Raw genomic sequence first — 22,634 nt, 5'->3', positions numbered from 1 at the left:
AGTGGTGATTATAAACCATAGCATAAATTCAGACAAAGCAAAACAGAAAGTTTAGCCTCTCTCTGATTCCTCATTCCTTGTCTTTCATGTTTCGGCTTGTTATTTTCATTTCCTGAGCTTTCCCCCTCATTCTCAAGTCATTTTCTTTGTAACTGAGTGTTAAATGCCGACCTTCTTGCTACTTCTTCTGGGTCTTACCTTAGATGCATTTGATCACCCATAGGACAGCTTCAGATGCCCGGTAACATCAGCCAGGATCAACATACAAAATAATTCGCTGTGCTTCGGTAGTCATTCAGTGTGATACTAGAAGAACCCAAGTGAAAGCAATAAAAGTAACGAACAGCTCCTCTCTCTCCTATGATTTTCATACTCCTTTCTTTGGCTCATTCCTTCCTTTTTTTTTTTTTTCTAAATTTCTCATTGAGATTTTTGTGCTGAGAACATCTACCACCAAACCACATTGTTAGGCTGTTTTAACTTTTGTCTTCTCTCATATTCTTTTCTTGATAACACGAATATCTGTAGTTTGCGGCTAAGTGGGAAAGAAGTAGCAACTTTGTTGTTGAAGCATAAGTGGCTTAAGTAGAACAAATCTTTTGTTGTCTGCAGTTAATGGTAAAAGATATTCACAGAAGGTGTTTCCACCACTTACTGTTGAACAGTGTTTATAAAGTGCTGTAAATGTTTCAGAATGAAAAAAGAGTGAAAGTATGAAAAATCTTAACTGTTTTTGTAATTAACAGATTCTAAAGTAAATCATTATGGAGAGTTGTTTCTGTGGAGCAAATTCTCAATTTCATTGAAATAATGATTCTATCAATTGTGCCTTTAAAATTCAGTCTCCTTAACCAGCTACTACCAAAAGTGGACCCCACTGAGAATGAAAAATTCTTTAATTCCTTTAGAAGTTAAAATGAGTCTCACAACCTTGGTAATACTTAAGTCATGTGTCTTCAGACTTTATCTTAAGAACCATAAAGTAAGTATTTCAACTTTGTGGCCATAGGTTTCTGTTGCAACTCTGCCATTACAGTTCCAAAGAAGCCATAGATGATACTACACAAATAAGTCTGGCTGTGTTCCAAGAAAACTTTGCTTGCAAAACAGGTATAACTTCAGTATTGTAGCTTTTGGATCTTTCATTAAACACTGATTTCAAACATTTAGGAAGCATAGTTAGAGTGATCTTTGAACTGTGACATGTTGCACTTGATATTAACCAAAAGACCTAGAAGTGATGGACTATGACGTAGTGAGTTAAAAGTCCAGGGAAAAATGGCTGACACTTTGAGTAATGGAATCTGTAGCATTTTGCTCTAATGGAGATGGACATTTTGCCATAGGAGAAAAATATTGGACTACAATTGTGATGAACATAGTTGGCCTAATATTTTAATTCTTTCATTTGCTCTCTTTTATTTTTTGCTTTTCTTCTTTTCCCTTCCTATTCTGATTTTCTACTTCATTTTTTTTGTAATCCTTTAGACTGGTGCACATGTCACATTCGTAATTGAGGCATTTTAAAGTATCCACGGAAAAATGGAATTGAAATTTTCTTTTGGTGTAAAGATTCTGAAATCCATGCAAAATTTTTTATAATATAGATTTTGCTTGAATTTATTGAAGATCCCATATATAAGATTTTAATTTTTTGAACCAAAATAAGCATATCTGTTATTTCCATTTTCCACAAACCTTTTGAGTTACCCTCATATATATTCCATGAGAATGCTTGGGCTATTTTGATAGAAAGTCAGCATTTAGTCCTGGTTTAAAGTTCATTTAGAATGAGGTTGGACGAACATTTTAGCATCAAAACCAAAGTTTTTGTTGGCCAGTTTCACCATTTGTGTGTCTGGCGGCAATGAGGAAAGACAAATATTCATGTCAACACTCTTTCCTATTGCCTTTTCAATGACAGAACAGTCTGTAATCAATTACGTGGTGTAACATTTTCTAATTGATGGGCTATATGTGTATGTAAGTCCATCATAATAGATTAGTTCCTAACGAGATAACCCATCATGTAGAACTCTCTGCCTGCCAAGTACAAGGTTCTGCCAAACCATCTGATCAATGTTATAGAATTTTCTGCATTTGCACTCAGAAAAGTGACTATAGAAAAACAGCAGCTTCACACTCAGCACATTTGCCCTCTCTCTCCCTTGCTTGGAGTCACATCTGCTGATTTCATGGTTTGACACATTTTATATAAAAAAAATCTTGTTAGCTCAGTTGAGCCTGTTGGATCCCAGCTGGCCTCCTAACCTTATACACTACATCAACAAAGTTCAGATCAGGGTCTCTGTTTAGCGGGAAATAAGAAATAGGCATAGGCATAGGCATAGGCATAGGCATAGGGAGAGGGGGAGGGAGAGGGAGAGGGAGAGGGAGTGGGAGAGGGAGAGGGAGAGGGAGAGGGAGAGGGAGAGGGAGAGGGAGAGGCAGAGGGAGAGGGAGAGGCAGAGGGAGTGGGAGAGGGAGAGGGAGTGGGAGAGGGAGAGGGAGTGGGAGAGGGAGTGGGAGAGGCAGAGGCAGAGGCAGAGGCAGAGGCAGAGGGAGAGGGAGAGGGAGAGGGAGAGGCAGAGGCAGAGGCAGAGGCAGAGGGAGAGGGAGTGGGAGAGGGAGAGGGAGTGGGAGAGGGAGTGGGAGAGGGAGAGGCAGAGACAGAGGGAGAGGGAGAGGGAGAGGCAGAGGGAGAGGCAGAGGGAGAGGCAGAGGCAGAGGCAGAGGGAGAGGCAGAGGCAGAGACAGAGGGAGAGGCAGAGGGAGAGGCAGAGGCAGAGGCAGAGGCAGAGGGAGAGGCAGAGGCAGAGGCAGAGGGAGAGGCAGAGGCAGAGGCAGAGGCAGAGGCAGAGGCAGAGGGAGAGGCAGAGGCAGAGGCAGAGGCAGAGGGAGATTGTCGTGAACTCTGGTAGACTTACAAAATAGTTGCACTAAATTTGACCCCTTGTACCTTGAACTCAACAAACTGTGTTATTCATAGTCATATTATAGAAAGAGCAATATTGAACTAGAAGTGTTCAGCCCACACTAATTTTCTCAAATGTGATTTTTACAAAATAAGGAAGATAAATTGGGAAGTTCTAAAGGATCCATTTCAGCTTTATATTTCAAAAATCTCAGATGACATCATTTGGAAATTGCTTTTGACCCTAAACAATAAATTTAATTTACTGAGATTCAGTGTTCTAGTTATCTATAACATAACAAACCACCCCAACATTTTGTGTCTTGAAATAGTAACAACATATATTTTGTTTACAAATCCACAGTTTGGGCAGGAATATGTTGAGGAGAATTGCCTCTACTCCTGTTAGCATTAGCTAAGGCTGGGGGGCTAGAATCTTCTCAAGGCTTGTCATTTGGTGGCTACCAATCATCATTAGCTGGAAGTGCAGCTGAGATTGTTGGCTGCGACATCTATATGTGCCACTTACATGTATCCTGAGCTTTGGATAGAGAGAACCAGAGGAGATTGTCTTGTTTTCTATAAACTCATCTTAGAAGCCATGCAGAGTCCTTTCTACCATGTATTGTCTATCCTTGAAGTCACATAGGTCTGCACAAGTCAGCAGGATGGGAAAAAAGAGTCTATCTCTTGATGGGGGATAGCAAGGTGCTGGAAGAGCAAGTGGTCATTCTTGGAAAATATAATCTGTCACATTCAGGCTATAACAAGTGTTTATATTTGAATAGACCATAGCTTGGGAGATCAGTTTCTTCATCAATTTTTTTTAAAGATAAAAATGGGGTGATTCTATATCCCAAAGTCCTACCTAATATCCTAATATAGTTTGTCTCAATTAATTTTCATATTCATCTATGAAAAAATGGAGACAGGAAGAGTTCAAGTAACTTGTGTTAACCCTCATTTACATATATATGTATATATGTTTTTTCCTAACAGTGAGTTGTTTGTTAATAGACCACTCTGAATCTTGTTGACAAAGTGTTTCATCTTACTGTTTACATCAGCATATTCCTCTAGCACAAATGGTCTTCCAAGGACAGTTCATGGGTCTTAACTGTGGGATATATTTTCTTAGGTGCTTGCAGCAATCATGGTTGCTCCATAGCACAACATCTGGAATAACATTTGGCTTCATTGTTGGAAAGTAAATTAGCATCTCTGTTCATAAGGAGAGGCTGATCTTGCTCTGGACAGCAACTACTGTGTCTTTTGTTGACAAACCAGTCTTCCTTGACTACAAGAAAGAAGCTGAAATGCTTCCCTTTTCTGGCATTAGTACCCATCTCTCAGAACACTCTGAATCTACTCACTGTATGCTGAGCCTTTGCCCCAGGACATGGAGCAAAAGATGACACTAATTGGAAATTGGCATCCTAGAAAACATTGTCAGAGTAATTTCCTGCAGCAAGATAACCCCTATCCTGTGCCAGCACTGAACTCTGGGCTCCATGGACCTGCCCGTGTCTGCTCACACCTGTTCCAACTTGGATGCCAAGAAATCATGGGTCAGGAGGCAATTAGACACGCAGAACCTTTGGGAAGTCACCAGAAGTTACAGAACCCTTTGAAGGTCCTTTGGCATGGTAATAGATTAGACAAGGAGGGGATGCTCTGTTATGAGGTGTATTTGGCCTTGGTCATCAGTGTTGAGAATTCCACATCAAACACCTATCTGAGCAAACTGAACAATGAAAGATTCATGCAGTCAGAAACAGACACCATGAAAGGGATAAAAGATCTAAGTGATGAATAAATTATATACACACACACACAAACACACACACACAAGCCTTTTCTTTTAAAATTAGATGTGATGTATAAAGGTGGAGGTAGAAATGTGGATATATTTTTGAATTAGTATAAATAAATAGATTTATATGCACTAATATCTTCTGCTACTATATAAATTTGGGCAGATGATAAGTCAAATCATATCTCTGGCAGCATAAATTATGCATACATATAAAACTCAAGACACCACAATTAGCATAAAAGTGGGTGTTCATCCTAACTTTTGAACACCAGTAACATAAAGCGATTACACTTTGTGATCACACTTTTCTTATTTTAGTCTTCTTCCCTTCCTGTCATAAAGGCCTCTGAAAACTTTAAACTTGATAGCACTGCAGGAAATTCAGATGGGAGGAGTGGATATAGATGACTCAGCGCAGAGGTCTGTTGCTGCTCGCCCACCGTGGTATGTGAATTCTCTTGCCTACTATCCACAAATGTTTATTAGGCACCCATTTGGTATAAGACATTATGTGCTAAGCTCTAGGAGTACAAAATATTTAGGCCACTGTCAGCTCTCAGATAACTGCTCCAGTCTCTTAGTAAAGGTCTTGTTTCTGGTCTCACTACTTCACATTATACCCCTTTCCAATTCCTTTTTGCTTCTCACTCAAAGCATCTTTCTAAAATCCAAAATCTGTTATGCTACTCCTATTAATACAACCCCATAGTGATTGAAAGTTGTTCTTGGGATACAATGGCAGCTTCTTTGATGGGCATTTGAGATTCTCATGAGCTGGCTACTGCTGACCCTCCAGTTTCCTCTGATTTGGTGGCATAGTTAAGCAGAACTATTTGTAATTACCTGAAAAGTATCACGTGTTTTCTTATTTCTAGGTTTTTGCAAAAAGTACTTCCCTGGCTGGGATTACTTTCTACCTCTACGTAGACAATGCTACTCATCTTTCCTGCCTTAATTGAAATACCACTTCCTTTGAGAAGTCTGACATAACTTTCCATCTATACTGCCACAACCCACATTGACTTACCCAAGTCTACTGTTACAATTATTTATTTAATCATTCAGTAGAACATTATCACACCTTTTATCCCTCTGAAATAATTAAATTGGGTTAAAGGAGAATCAATCTATGACCTCCCTCCTCTATGTTTTTTTCAGTGTTTTAAATGCACCGCTTATGTTATAATATAACTTTGCACATATACTATTTACTTAGCATTTGCTAGTCAGGAGTAGTTTTTCACTCACCATTATTTAATTTTTTTCAAAGGCTTATTTATTTATTTGAAAGAGAGACAGCAGAGAGGTATCTTCCTTCTGTTGGTTCACTCCCCAAATGGCTACAATGACTGGGGTTGGTCCAGGCCAAACCCAGAAGCCTAGAACTCCATCTTTGTCTCTGATGGTAATCCATGTTCTGCTGGGTGGCAAGTATATTAGCTATTTCTGATGATTTCTTAGTTCTAAGAATTTAAAGTTCCTAAGAATGTTCTCCTGAATCAACAAAAAACCAAATCTCCACTTTTGTATTAATTACTAATCCTAAATGATTATATAGATTTTGTTTTCAAAGATACATTATTAAAAATATTTATTTATTTGAATGCAGAGTGACAGAAAGATTTTCTTTCTACTGATTCACACCCTAAATGGCCCAACAGCCAGATCTGGGCCAGGCTGAAGCCAGAGCCTGGAAATCTATCTGGTCTCCTACGTGGGTGGTAGGGCCCAAGCACTTGGGCCATCTTCCACTGCTTTCCCAGGTGCATTAACAGGGAGCTGGATCAGAAATGGAGCAGCAGGGATTTGAATTGGTACAATATGGGATACCAGCATTGCAAGTGGTGATCTAACCTGCTGTGCTACAATGCTGGTCCTCATATTTACTTTTTACAGCACTTCTCAGAATTAGGTATTATTGCAATCATATCATTTTCAGCTACATTTAATTAGTTTTCTCAAGGTGCTTTAGAAATGCAGAACTAGGATTTAAACTGTGACCTGTTTAGACATTAGAGTCTGTTTATTCCCTCTTACAATACAGTATTCTCTCTCTCTCTCTCTCTCTCTCTCTCTCTTCAGCTTGAAACATTTTAAGGCAAGGGATACTATCTTATTCAAAGCTATATATTCAGTATATAGTATAGAGCCTTTGTTAAAGCATATTTTGAAAACATAGAGAATGAGTAATTAGGGAAGACTTTGCTTTAAAGTTGATCATAGAACTGGAGGGCAGACACACCAAATGATAATTTTAGTGTAATAAAATAAACACATCATTATAGTAGGAAAAAGGCTCTGTGAGAATGAAGAGAAGGGGCACATGGCTCAGGCATCACATACCTGACTGCCGAGAGGAGGTGATGCCTGAATTGAATAAAACTCATTTTTCACTAAATTTTTATCTGGAAAAATTTGGATAATAGAATCCTATTCATCCTCCCCAAAATTAAAGATAAATTTTTGTTATCTTTTTGAAATACTTAGTCTGTGATAGAAGGAGTGTGGAGATATCGGCTATGTTTTTTTAGTGAAAATATTACCATTGTCAAATCACTGTTAAGAAATAGCAACAGGTTACGGTCTAAGGCCAGATTATTCTCCTCTTGGTTTTGGAATTTTTCATGTACAAATGGTCATGGGAGTATGGATTAATAAAGACTCCAAGTTTTGCATAATGAACCAGAAAAAATTCTTAGATTTAAAAATAGTTTAAGTGCATGGAAGCATTATCATTTCTGTAATATCCAGACTCAAATTTAATTAAATTCATGATTTTGTCCATTTAGAAGAAGTATGCATGACTGCTTGTCCTGATTCTTATCATTTGTTTGAGGAGGAATTTGGGTTGAAGACTCTAGATCTAGGATCTTTACAGTTCTAGTAGTCTCTGATCCTCAGTTTTGTTGATTTCCTCTGAAAACAATAAAAATGTCTACTTTTAAAAAGTTATTATTTGAGAAACAGACAAGAGAGAGACACAGAAATAGAGACAGAGAGGGAGCTCCCATCTGCTGGTTTATTCTCTGAACATTTGCAGCTGTAGGGGCTAGGCTGAGTCAAAGCTGGAGACTGGGAATTACATCAAGGCCTCTCAGTTGGGTAGCATGGACCCATCAATGCTGCCGCACAGGGTCTGCATTGGCAGTAGCTGGTGTCTGGAACTGGAACTGGGATGGGACTGGCTACTCTGGTGTTGGAAGTTATCACCTTAACTGCTAGCCTAAATGCCAGTCAGTCTCCTTTTTAATAAATACGGGTGGACCAGTGTTAAGATATAGTGGGTAAAACCTGCCACCAGCAATGCCAGCACCCCATATGGGCATTGATTCATATCCCAGCTGCTCCACTTCTGATCCAGATCCCTGCAAGTGGTTTGGAAAAAGCAGTGGAAGGTTTCTCAAGTGTTTGGGCTCCTGCCACCCACATGAGAGACTTGATTGAAGATCCTGGCTCTGGTTTGCTCAGCCCTGGCCATTGCATCCATCTGGGGAGTGAACCAAAGGTTGGAATATCTTTCTTTCATTCTATCTCTCCCCCTCTCTCTGTAGCTCTGATTTTTAAATAAATAAATAAATAATTTTTTTGACAGGCAGAGTTACACAGTGAGAAAGAGACAGAGAGAGAAAGGTCTTCCTTTTTTCATTGATTCACCCCCCAAGTGGCTGCTATGGCTGGCATGTTGCAGCCAGGAACACGAAGCCAGGAGCCAGGTGCTTCCTCCTGGTCTCCCATGCGGGTGCAAGGCCCAACGACCTGGGCCATCCTCCACTGCACTCCCGGGCCATAGCAGAGAGCTGGACTAGAAGAGGAGCAACCAGGACAGAATCCGGCGCCCCAGCCAGGACTAGAACCTGGGGTGCCCGCGCCACAGGTGGAGGATTAGCCTAGTGAGCTGCGGTGCCGGCCCAATAAATAAATTCTTAAAAAAAATACAGGCACTCAAAATCTGAATAGGAAAAGTACTAATATAGGTCATGTGTTTACAACTTTGAATTAAGCTCCAAAGAATTGTAATTTGAATTCAATTAAAATCCTGAAATTGGTATCTTCAAAGTCTGATTTCTAATGGTCGCTGATGCCTGTGTGAAATTTTGAGCTGCTGTCCTTGGTGCTGATCTTCATTTTAACAGATGCTGTGAGAGAAGGGTGCGGTAGGGCAGAGAGATAAAGAGACACACAGATACTCACATAGAAAAAGTGGGGAGGGTTTTAGCATTATTTAAGATTCAGAAACAATTGTCCTCTCTCAATTAACCTGCTAAGCCCTGGTAGGCAACTTAGAATTTTCCTTTATCAATTAAACATATTTTTTAAAATTTGTTTTTTAAGGAATACAAATTTCATAAGAACAACTTTAAGAATATAGTTATTCTGGCCAGCGCCACGGCTCACTAGGCTAATCCTCCGCCTTGCGGTGCCAGCACACCGGATTCTAGTCCTGGTCAGGGCGTCGGTTCTGTCCCGGTTGCCCCTCTTCCAGGCCAGCTCTCTGCTGTGGCCAGGGAGTGCAGTGGAGGATGGCTCAAGTGCTTGGGCCCTGCACCCCATGGGAGACCAGGATAAGCACCTGGCTCCTGCCATCGGATCAGCGCAGTGCGCCGGCCACAGTGCGCCAGCTGCGGCGGCCATTGGAGGGTGAACCAACGGCAAAAGGAAGACCTTTCTCTCTGTCTCTCTCTCTCACTGTCCACTCTGCCTGTCAAAAAATAAAAAAAAAAATAAAAAAAAGAATATAGTTATTCTTAAATGCTGCTATGATTATTGATTTAGCAGCAACTGTTCTTTTGTTTACATAGAGTTCTGGTCATGTTTGTTTTGCTCTGCATTGGAAACATAAATAAAGTTTTCTACATTATTTTCAGTAAAAAAAAAGAATATAGTTATTCTTCCCACCATATAAGCCCTCCCACCTATACTCCGAACTGTCCCCCTCTTCCTTCTCCCCTTGCCAGTCTCATTCTCCATTAAGATTCATTTTCAATTAACTTTGTACACAAAAGATCAACTCTATACTAAGTAAAGTTTTCAACAATTTGCACACACACACACACACAATTGTTTGAGAGCTGATTTTATAGTTAACTCTCAATGCAACTCATTGAGGACAGAGATCCTACATGGGGAGGTGGTGCACCATGACTCCTGTTGTTAACTTTATTTTATTTATTAAAAAGATTTATTTATTGGACAGAGTTACAGAGAGAGGTAGCGTCAGAGAGAAAGGTCTTTGATTTTGCTGGTTCACTCCCCAAATGACTGCAATGGCCATAGCTGAGCTGATCCAAAGCCAGGAGCCAGGAACTTTTTCCGGGTCTCCAATGGACTTGGGCCATCTTCTACTGTTTTCCCAGGCCATAGCAGAGAGCTGGATCAGAAGTGGAACAGTCAGGACTAGAACCTGCACCCAAATGGGATGCTGGTGCTGCAGGCTAGAGCTTTAACCTGCTGAACCACAGTTCTGGCTCCTCCTGTCGTTAATACTTAGCACTATTATGTATGACGTCAGTGACCACTGAGGCTCTTGACAGGAGCTGCCTAGGCTATGGAAGCCTTTTTTTTTTAAAAAAAAAAAAAAACTTTTATTTAATGAATATAAATTTCCAAAGTACAGCTTATGGATTACAATGATTTTATGGAAGCCTTCTGAGTCCACAAACTCTATCAGTATTTGGACAAGGCCATAAGCAAAGTGAAAGTTCTCTCCTCCCTTTAGAGAAAAGTACATCCTTCCTAATGGCCACTTCTTTCCACTGGGGTCTTACAGAGATCTTCATGTAGAAAATTTTTTGCCATAGTGTCTTGAAAACATATTTTTAAAATATGAATAAGGGTTAATAGTTGTTTCCCTCCTGATTTTTCATTTTCCACATTGATTTCTCAGTTTGTCACAATAGGTTTTGTTTGAGTATCACCAAAATTCCTTGGGTTGATGATGTTACTTGTTGGTCAGCATAGAAGAATGCTAAGGGTTATTGGCTTTCCTGCTATTTCTTTTATTTTAAATAAAATTTATATTTATATTTCTTTTATTTTAAATATTTATTTAATTATTTGAAAATCAGAGTTACAGAGAGAGGGAGAGACAGGGAGATCTTCCATTTGCTGGTTCAGTCCCCTATATGGCTGCAATGACCATGGTTGAACCAGGATGAATCCAGGAGCCAAGAACTCTGTCCAGGTCTCCTTCATGGGTGGCAGGGGCCCAAGCACTTGGGCCATCTTCAGCTAGCTTTCCAGGTGCATTGGCAGGAGGGCTGAATTGGAAATGAAGGACCCGAATTCATGGGATGCCAGCATCTCAGGTAGTGGCTGAACCCACTGCACCACGATGCCAGCTTCCCCGTTTTCTTTATAAGAAAAAAAATTTATGAAGCTTTTGTTCCATTTCCTTATTTTCTTAGCATCTCACTATTGTTAGGTCAGTAAATTTTATACCAGGCACCATGTTTCTGGTGTTTGCTTACTGCCTCTCCAGCCATCTCTATGGAATTCAGATTTTTTTGTTTACATTTATCTTAGAAAGATTCTCTCTCTTACCCCTACTCTCCCCACTGTGAAGAAAAAGAGGCTAATACAGACTATTCTGTATAGAGTATTGTGGCTGTATTCTTATTGCAAAGAGAAGGAAAGTTGAAAGCTTTGATGTGCAATTAGGGAGGATAAAGAATCAGTGCCTTGCACCTTTAAACTCACTGAAAATGCACATTAAATACCTTCAGGGTCTCTAAAAGTCAACATTTACTTCTCTATCATTCTCTAATTCTATTTGATTTTCCATGTCTCTATTGTATAATACTTCTAAACCAATGGAGATTTAAAAAAATATTTTGTTAAAACTGAACTTACAGATGATGTACAATATTTTATTATGCTTTTTATTTATATTTTAAATGTTATTTAAGTTATACAAGTTTCATGTATTTCATATATACAGATTTAGGAATATAGTATGCTATGTTTTGAAGCCATAATAACTTTTATAAAATTCTTGTTTCCATCACAGGGCTACTGTGTATTGATTATGTTTGATGGATTTTGTTAAGGATTTCATGTCATTTATTTTCAAAACTGAATGCTACTATTTCATTTTCATGAAACCAATAACCATCTTAGTAGATTTTCTTTACTTACATTACAGTTTTTTATACTCATTCATTTATTCACATGGTAATCATTCTTGACAGTTATTCACAGATTGCTGAGTATAGACCAAGCATGATACTAAGTCCTGGGACAAAGATTTGGGGACACTAACAATGATTTTTTTGTATTATAGTGCTCAACGAATATTTGTTGAAAGAAGTAGTGAAGAAAATCAAAGTCCTCAAGTCAACTCGGTCCCCAGTGAAACCAAGACAATGATGTTAGCTTTATCTGTTAGCTTAGAAATCCATGTCAGCATGTCAGTGTGTCTTTCCAGCTAATTCTTGCCAAAACACACATTTAGTCAGTGCCACCAGCTGTAAGTAACTCTTCACTGGAGTGTTTTCCTGTAAAACGCTGTCAACTTTCCTCCTGAATGTCAGAATGGGATCAAAGCCACATAAGAGCTTCTGGGAGCTTTGTGAATTATGCTGCCCTCTTAAGGAAGAAAAATTGACAAGTTACACTGTACTTATATTTACCACCTGTCAGACTCTTCATCCTGGGGTAGGGGAGAATATCAGAAGTTTTAGTTGGCTACTTGTGATTCTCTTTCAGAACTGCCTTGGCATTAGGAGAGAGTATCTGTGACACTGGCAAAATGTGGATTTAATTCTCTGAAAACAAAATGTTGGAAGTTTTATACCTCTAGACTTCTAGGCTCCCACTGTTCTAGCTGGGAAGTCTATCCTAGCAGCATCCTCCTTCTACAATGGAACACTTTGTTTTGTTGGAGATTTTTTCTTTTCACAGCCATGATAGGGACATGTATTGTGTGATGTCCAACTGGTGGCAGATAATTTGCCCCACACAGAGCATGACTGTTCTTCTTTGTTGCCTGAAAACGTGGCATCCTTGTTAATTTCCCTGAGTCATAGTGAGAATTACAATAGGTGTGAATGCTGCAGATCAGTGGGTGTAGTCAGTTAGGTTATATTCTTCAAAACTTACCAAGGTGGAATCTTTTCCTCTCACTTGTAAGGCTGAAAAAAGAAGAATAACTACCAAAGCCTTATATCTCTTTAAGCTTTTTCATTCCTAAGAGCTCACAAGTGACTCCACAGGCTTACATCTCATTTATTTTTGTAACATCCCTGTGGAGTCAGAGGCTAATTTTCCTTTCACTGTCCATGCTGCTCAGAGGAAAAGTGACACCCTGAGAGCTCAGGTGACTTGCATTCAAGGTCAAAGAGTGACTGAAGTTGTAAAGTCGAAGCTTGAAATCTGGTGCTCTGACACCTCACCTACTAGCTGCTTTAAGATGGTGTTGGGGGAAGAAATATAACTGAGAGAACTCAAAATATATGATAAAGACAAACAATGTCATGATGGATCAACATTCAGATCTGTAAATGTTCCTTAGTTCAGATAAAAAAATGCTTTTGTTGACTCCACAATATTTAATGCTGCGAACTGTTCTTTTTTAATTTTTTTTTAAAATTTTTTTGACAGGCAGAGTGGACAGTGAGAGAGAGAGAGAGACAGAGAGAAAGGTCTTCCTTTACCGTTGGTTCACCCTCCAATGGCTGCTGTGGCTGGTGCGCTGCGGCCGGCGCACCGTGCCGATCCGAAGCCAGGAGCCAGGTGCTTCTCCTGGTCTCCCATGCGGGTGCAGGGCCCAAGCACTTGGGCCATCCTCCACTGCACTCCCAGGCCACAGCAGAGAGCTGGAAAAGGGGCAACTGGGACAGAATCCGGTGCCCTGACTGGGACTAGAACCTGGTATGCCGGCGCCGCAAGGCAGAGAATTAGCCTAGTGAGCCGCGGCGCCGGCCATGGGAACTGTTCTTACTCCTTTAAGCCACAGGCTCAAAGGTCATTATTCTGTATTTAGTTTGGAATGATACCCTAGAATCAGAGTTCCTAAGTAACACTAATGATTTCACATATTTCAGGAGGAGTGAGGGGAGGGAAGCATTGGCCATGACAGATAATGATACTCATTAAATTGTTGTTAAACAGAAAGGTCATTATAACAAACTGAGAAGTAAATGAACAAAACCTAAATTCTCTACACGTAGAGTTGGAGCAGGGTATCCTTAGCCCCTGTAATATCTTTATATAAATTAAAAAAAATCTTTTACTCTGCCAGGTAGACATAACCCCAAGCCAAGGTGCACAAGTTGGTTAGTAAAGCTGGGGCTGAATTCTAGCTTGTTTATCCTTCCCTCAAATGCATGCTCTTTGTGGCCACTTTCACAGGCACCTGGTCCATTTTTTCACATTGAGTTTATGCAATGTCATGTGTATGTTCCATGTAGGAGTTATTCTTCTCTTAAAGAGTTCATTGAAAAATATTTTTACAACCTCATCATATTTTTTCTCATAATATTTTGAAGTCCTTGAGGTTGGATAAGATTCATCTTTGTATTAGGGAAGCTATCAGGAGTGAACACTATTAAGAGAAAGCTGACATTTATGTGTAATTCACTAGGAAGTCAACTTAGGCAGGACATAACTCTCAGCACAGAAAGGCCAGAGAGATCATGAGAAACCAGAGTTAATGGCAGGTTCACCTTAAAGATTCATCCTTGTAAGTAGAAGGATAATTTGTCCATCTTCCACGAATTTTCAAGAAGAATGTCCCACCACAAATTACCAACTTTCAGTTGGGACCTGAATTTGCATTATCAGTCATAAAATGGAAGGGAAAAGAGAATTAAAATAAAAAAATACAATAAAAGTAGAACTCTACAAAAATCTCTTTGACCCCACCCACTTCAAATTAAAGCACCTCATGGTGGCTTGTAACTTCTTGTCTGTAAAAACAGCAACAATTAGGACTGCATAGTTTATGAACTTGCAGCATCTTTAACCGGCTTCATAAGAGACCTGATCATAGTGAGCCCTCTACTAAGTTGGGAAGAGAAGAAGGAGGTTCTGGAACATGAATATGTAGCCTTGCCAAACCTCTTATAGTCCAAGAAAAACAGGGTCTAAATTTTCCATGAAACAACAATGTAGGAATCTATAGGCCACAATAATCTGGAGCCTCTAAGCTACAAATAATTGCTACAGGAAAACTCATTCCTATGAAAGTATCTCTCTTTCTAGGACTCTGTTATTTTTGGAAAGATTTTATTAGAAGCACATAGTCAAACTTGATGATAGCTATATATATATGTATACATATATATATATATATATATATATATATATATATTTTATTTGACAGATAGAGTTACATAGTGAGAGAGAGAGAGACAGAAAGAAAGGTCTTCCTTCTGTTGGTTCACCCCCTAATGGCTGCCACAGCAGGAACTACACCGATCCGGAGCCAGGAGCCAGGAGCTTCCTCCTGGTCTCCCATGTGGGTGCAGGGGCCCAAGCACTTGGGCCATCCTACACTGCCTTCTCGGGCCACAGCAGAGAGCTGGACTGCAAGAGGAGCAACCGGGACTAGAACCTGGCGCCCATATGGGATGCTGGTGCTGCAAGGAGGATTAACCAAGTGAGCCACGGTGCCGGCCCGATAACTATATTTTAACTTGTGGTTTAAGAAATGGAAGAAGGGGGCAGCACTATGGCGCAGTGGGTTAAAGCCCTGGCCTACAACATTGGCATCCCAGTTTGAGTCCTAGCTGCTTCACTTCCAATCTAGCTCCCTGCTAATGTTCCTGGGAAAGCAGTGGAGGATGGCCCAAGTCCTTGTGTCTCTGCACTTATTTGTGAGACTTGGAAGAAACTCCTGGCTCCTGGATGTGGATCAGCTCAGCTCCAGCTGTTTCAGCCATTTGGGGAGTGAGTCAGTGGATTTATTTCAAATAAATAGAATAAATCTTTTTAAAAAAGAAATGGAGGTGAATGAAATTAAATTTACAATTTCTTTATCTTTCTACTAAGGTTGATAATTTTTAGAGTTGGTCATGTAATCCCGTGAAGTACAAATAGATGCTATTTGTTAAGGGCTTACTTTGTGCTGTAGTCTAAATGTTTGTGCTCTCTGAATATGCATGCTGAGACATAATTACCAGGTGAGGCCTCTAGGAGGAGGTTAGGTCCTCCCCACCCTTGGGAATGGGGTTAGCGCTCTTAGAAAAGAGACTCTAGAAAGGCTACCTCACTCTTCTACTGTGTGAGGACACAGCAAGAAGATGCCACACATAAAATAGAAAAATAGAAAGCAGGACCTTGGCAGATAGCACATCTTCTGGTGCTTTGATGTTGATGTTGGAATTCCAGGTTCTGAGAATTTCTGTTGTTTGTAAGCCACTCTGTTTTTGGTATTTTGTTATAGCAGCCAGAATGAACTAAGCCATTGTGTCCCTCACAATCTTTGTGTTGAAGCCTCAACTCTCAATGTAACTGTATTTGGAGAAGGGGACTTTAGGCAGGCAATTAAGGTTTAGTGAGGTCAGAGAGCCAGGCCTTAATCCCTATGGGGCTGATGTTATTATAAGAAGAGGAAGCAGTTTCAGCCATCCATTTCCACACATGGATACAGAGGAAGAGTCACGTGAGGCTGCAGCAAGAGAGCTGTCCTCTGAAGGTAGCAAGAGAAGCCTCGGTGGGCCGGCGCCGTGGCTTAACAGGCTAATCCTCCGCCTTGCGGCGCTGGCACACCGGGTTCTAGTCCTGGTCGGGGTGCCGGATTCTTTTTTTTTTTTTTTTATTAAACTTTTATTTAATGAATATAAATTTCCAAAGTATAGCTTATGGGTTACAATGGCTTCCCCCCTCCCATAACTTCCCTCCCGCCCGCAACCCTCCCCTTTCCCGCTCCCTTTCCCCTTCCATTCATGTAAAGATTCATTTTCAATTCTCTTTGTATACAGAAGACCAGTTTAGTATATATTAGGTAAAGATTTCAACATTTTGCCCATATAGCAACATAAAGTGAAAAAACTACCATTGGATTACTAATTATAGCATTAAATAGCAATGTACAGCACATTAAAGACAAAGATCCTACATAATTTTTTTTTTCAAATTAATTAATTTTCTATGCCATTTCCATTTTAACACCAGGTTGTTTTTTTTTTTTTCATTTCCAATTCTCTTTATATACAGAAGATCACTTCAGTATATAATTAGTAAAGACCTCATCAGTTTGTGCCCACACAGAAACGCAGAGTATAAAAATACTGTTTCAGTACTAGTTATAGCATCACTTGGCTTTAGACGACACATTAGGGACAGATCCCACATGGGGTGTAAGTACACAGTGACTCCTGTTGCTGATTTAACAATTTGACACTCCTGTTCATGGCGTCAGTAATCTCCCTAGGCTCTAGTCATGAGTTGCCAGGGCTATGGAAGCCTTTAGAGTTCGCTGACTTTGATCTTATTCCGATAGGGTCATAGTCAAAGTGGAAGTTCTCTCCTCCCTTCGGAGAAGGGTACCTCCTTCTTTGATGGCCCCGTTCTTTCCACTGGGATCTCACTCACAGAGATCATTCATTTAGGTCTTTTTTTTTTTTTCCATGATATCTTGGCTTTCCATGCCTGCTATACTCTCATGGGCTCTTCAGCCAGATCTGAATGCCTTGAGGGCTGATTCTGAGGCCAGAGTGTTGTTTAGGACATCTGCCATCCTATGAGTCTGCTGTGTATCCCACTTGCCCCTCTTCCAGGCCAGCTCTCTGCTATGGCCTGGGAAGGCAGTGGAGGATGGCCTAGGTCCTTGGGCCCTGCACCCGCATGGGAGACCAGGAGAAGCACCTGGCTCCTGGCTTCGGATTGGCACGGTGCGCCGACCACAGCGGCCATTGGAGGGTGAACCAACGGCAAAAAGGAAGACCTTTCTGTCTCTCTCTCTCACTATCCACTCTGCTTGTCAAAAAAAAAAAAAAAAAAAAAAAAAAAAGAGAAGCCTTGGTGGAAACCAACCCTGACTGCACCTTGTCCTTGGACATCTGGTCTCCATAACTGTGAGAAAATAAATTTCTTTTGTTTAATCCACCCAATCTGTGATACTTTGTTTTGGAAGTCCTGGTAGACTAATATATTCGGTTAGTTCAAGTGAACTTTCTAATGAGGAGGGTGGTAGTGGTATTATTTTGATTAATGTTACAGGTTTTAAATGCCGAGTGTCGGACTTCAAATCCAGCCCAACCGTTTACCACTTATGTGACCCACGGCAAGTTCTCAGTCTCTGTGCATTTTTTCCATCTGCAAAATGGGAGTAATAATAGTGTGTGTGTGTGTGTGTATTTTACTCAGTTGCTCTTAAATAGAGACAACCTGGAAATATATGAATATATGCCCGTGATACAGGCTCTTGGAAGATAAAGGATTAAGTAGATATTTATTTATAGACATGTACTTCCTTGAAACATAGCTAGAAGTCAACATCTTCTCAGGCAAAAAATGGCAATACTTCCGAACTTAATAACTTCCAAATTTGTAGTGTTGGAAGGTACTAAGTCTATGGCTTAATTGAAATTCTCCAGTTCCTTCAATTGTCATAACTAAATGCTATTCTGAGAAGGTGCTCTGATGTCCCCATGGTAACAGGGCTCCATTAAAGGCATGACATCACAAAGCTGTCCATGTTTGAGGACACCTGGGAATTTCAGGTATAGCTGGAAAGACTGTTAAAGGCAAATTATACACATATTCTTTGTAATTATGTGCACATGTATAGATATGCCTAATTTTGCCACATCTCTCATTTAGTTCCATTTATCATCAGGCTTTTTAATGACTCAAATCTCATGCATATTAGAGCTCGAGATGCTTAAAGAAGAGCTCATCTAAATTTTGGCACAAATATCTACCATTAATATGGTGCTTCTATAGTTGCAACACTTAACACAGAGAAGAGAAGGTTTATTCTTAATACTTCTTCTGAGCTGAATAAATACATTGTCTCTGCAAAATTTTCCAGTGAAGTCCACCTGCTGGCCATTTGCAGCCTAGTTGACGCTATCAGCATGCCTGAGGGGAGGATTTCTGAATGGAGAGAAGGGATTGTGAGGCATCCCAGGCAAGGTCATGGAATGTCTTTTAAGACATTTTTTCTGCTTAAACATCTAGTCAAAAATTTCAATTTTTTAAAAATTTTGTAGAGGCATCTAAATATCTGAGAAAAGAAATGGAATTTTAATAAAGAACGAATGCAACAGGGCTAACGGATTTGAGAAAGGTCTTGATTCCTCATCATTAATATCATTCCTTTGCTTACTTATGGGTTCCTTCCTATCAGATACAATACTTTTTATGGTTCCATTTCCTAGTTATGCAATGAAGCCAGGAAAAGTACAATACAGAGTAGATTAGCTCTGAAAATGAACAAAAATAGAAGAAGGTGAAAGGCTAGCTATGAAGTTGGTTAGCTCATAAATAATACAAATTTTACAGGATTTGTAAGAAGGAAATGTGAATAATTTGCATAGTTTATGTTTCAGGAACAAGTGTGTCTAAGTGTTTACAATGAATGGAGAGATGCTCACAGCTAGGATTTTTGCCAAGGTGACTTTTCTCTCTATTATACTTTTAAAAGGGAAGTTGTCTTCTTGTCCACACTCCCACCACCAACTTTCCTAAAATTGTTAAAGATAAGAACAGTTTCGGCTTTGTTTGTGACATTGAGCCAAACTGAATTCCTTTAAATGAAAATTTAATGCTGTTTTTCTAAATAGCATCTAAGTTTGGTCCTTTCATTGAGATTCGTATTTTGGTTATGAGCAAAAGATTGTTACATTTTCTCCATTTCAAATGATCCCAGAACAGTGATGTCTATGAGAATTTTCCTAAGGGCTAGTAGAACAAAATATCAGAGAATCAAAAACTACCTTCTCTATGTCTTTTACATCTCATGCAATTGTAATTCTATTTATTTCTTTCTCAATGGAAAAGAGTTCAAATTGGAAGTTAAAGCCAGAAGGATACTTAGAAAACATGTTCAATACCTTCATTTCCTGAAGTGAAGAAACTAAGCTAGAAGAAGAAGCCATGCCAGGCACTAACTGTGGTAGAACCAGAGCAGGAATCCAGGAATCTCAGCTGCTAGTTTATTGCTAATATGCAGGAATATGTGTGTGCATACGTATGTAACATGTGCTTACATGAAAACAATGCATGGTACTTATATTCTCACATAGCAGCAGAACACTATACATGTTTATATATACGAGGGTACTTAAAAAGGTTGATGGAAGAATGAAATTAGAGGCTAAGTTTACTTGTGTGCAAAAATTGAAATCTATGTACATGAGGGAGTCTTTAAAAAGTTCCTGAAAAATATGTAATATCAAAAAATATGCATGACTTTCAATTCTTTTTGTACTAGAACTTATCTTTTTTAGAACTTATTTTTAAATTCCATTTTGCTATCAAATTTCTGAAGCCACCTTATATATGTAAATGTAGTTTGAATTCTGATTTTGTCTAACTTTTCAAAATGTGGGATGAGGACCAGCAGTATTGCCATCACCAGCAGCTGCTTAGAGATGCAGAACCTCAGAACCCACTTCAAACCTACTGAATCAGAACCTGCAATTTAACAGGAACCCCGATGATTCATGTGCATTATATTTGAGAAGTGCTGTTCTAACAATTACTTGTTTTCTGTGCTAATAATGGATAGTTATTCAGAATCCAAAGATGATGCAAAACTTGCATTATATGTATTGATTTTTCATCTCTCTTTCTCTCCTTCACAATTTTATATGCATTTTCTGCTGCTATAAAATGAAATGATATTGAAATTTATCTCTTGCATTCGATAGATGGGGTTGTCATCAGTTCAGATTTTGTCTCCTCTTTTCCAAATTATAGTTGCTAACATGCATTGCAGCTTTATTCTACTTCCAAAAGTATGCTAACTACCTTCCATTCATTATTTCATTAATTCCATGCAAAACAGTGTGAGGTTATAATGATCTTGATTTCCATTTTACAGATGGGAAAACAGAGGCTGAAAGAGGTCAAGTAACAGTTTAGATGAAGGGGTGGGGTGGTTCCCTGATGCTGGCTCACTCCCCAAGTGCCTGCAATGTCTGAGGCCAAGTTGGGCCAAAGCTGGAAATTGGGAACTCAATCCAGGCCTCCCACATGGGTGGCAGGAACCCAATTGCTTGAGCCATTTCTACTTCCTCCCAGAGTCTGCATCAGCAGGGAGCTGGACTCAGGAGTTGGAGTCAGATATTGAACCCAGAGGATGTAATTGTCTTAACGATTAGTCCAAATACCCACCCTTCTCCTTTTATCCCATTAGCTCTTTATCCTCCTCCAGATCATGGGAATTTGAGAGTTAGAACATTGGCCTTTAGGTAAAGACTGTGTTTTTAGACCCTCACACACTAAAGTCAGTGAATGATCAAGAACCAACATCAGGGGAGGGGAAACATTGTAGGGACACCTGATGCCCAGGAACCAAGAGGAATGAAGGAAGAGGAGAAACGGAGGCTGTACCATTTGCCAGGAGAGGTCATGGCAAGAGAAAGAGATGAGAGAGAGAGACCAGGGTTGGCTGTGTTAGGGTGAAATGTGGCAGGAGCTAGTGCAGTGCAGCGGAAATCCCCTGAGCAGAAGGCGTCATGTGAGGATTCGGCGCAGGGAGACAAGGGTCGCACTGCATTCTGGGTCTTATTTCCGAAGCTGTAAGGCGATAAGTCAGTCTTGGTTTCCTTGTGTTTTGGAAGCTAAGATGTACTGTGAGGCGGCAGGTTCTGGAGAGCCCAGTGAGTAATGTGAAGTTGGGCTGTGTTCTGGGGTCTCCCTCCTGGCCTGAACCGTTTGCCTTCATCAGTGGTTCTCTTGGTTCTGGGGGACAGCCTTAGCACCATGTGTCACGTGGTTGTACCTGACGCTCCTCAGAGCTTCAAGCTAGTGGCAATATGCATGTTTCTACTGTATATTGCCCCTGGGAGAATTGAGGGTACCAGCAGAACTAGCCTCAAGATGAATGTTTTGGGGTTTTCTAAAGAACAATTTTTTAAAAGTTTTATTTTTATTTTATTTGAGGGGTAAAGTTACAGACAGTGAGAGGGAGAAACAGAGAGAAAGGTCTTCCATCCGCTGGTTCATTCCCCAAATGGCCACAAGGGCCAGAGCTGCACTGATCTGAAGCCAGGAGCCAGGCGCTTCTTCCCAGTCTCCCATGTGGGTGCAGGGGCCCAAGGACTTGGGCCATCTTCTACTGCTTTCGCAGGCCACAGCAGAGAGCTGGATTGGAAGTGGGCAGCCAGGACTCAAACCAACGCCCATATGGGATGCCAGTGCCACAGGCAGAGGATTAACCTACTGCGCCACTGTGCTGGCCCATTAAAGAACAATTTTTAAACCTCTGAGGTGACATTGCTAATCTGAAAGTCATGCACTATTTTTACTGTTATATTGGTTAGTGTATTAAAGAGTCCTTCCTTGTCATGTATGTGCATATTCATCTATTACACCTATGTATGTGTGCATCTGTGTAAGTGTGTGTGAATGTCTGTTTGATTTAGTTTCTGGGATGGAAAAACATCTTTGTTAACAAATTTATGATGCTTCAGGAAGGAATATATGAGAAATTGATTTAGGTCTCCTCATTCATTCAGCCCAGATATGTGGAGCTTCAGCCCTGTGTCGACATTATGCAGGAGATAAACAAAAAATACAGCCTCTCCTTTGGAAGAACTCCTAGCACAATACGGAAGAGATGGATATGCAAACTGGCAATTGTAATACAAAGTCACAAATGATATAGTGGAAGTGGCAGTGGAGTGCTCCGGGAGCATACAGGAGGGCGGAGCAAACTCTGGGAAATTAACTGAAGTTCATGGAGGACATGCCATCTGCGGATAGTGAAGCCACCACACTTGATTTGCACAT

Source organism: Lepus europaeus, chromosome 22, assembly GCF_033115175.1.
Source record: "Lepus europaeus isolate LE1 chromosome 22, mLepTim1.pri, whole genome shotgun sequence".
Classification (NCBI taxonomy): Eukaryota; Metazoa; Chordata; class Mammalia; order Lagomorpha; family Leporidae; genus Lepus; species Lepus europaeus.
This window is presented reverse-complemented; position numbering follows the sequence as displayed.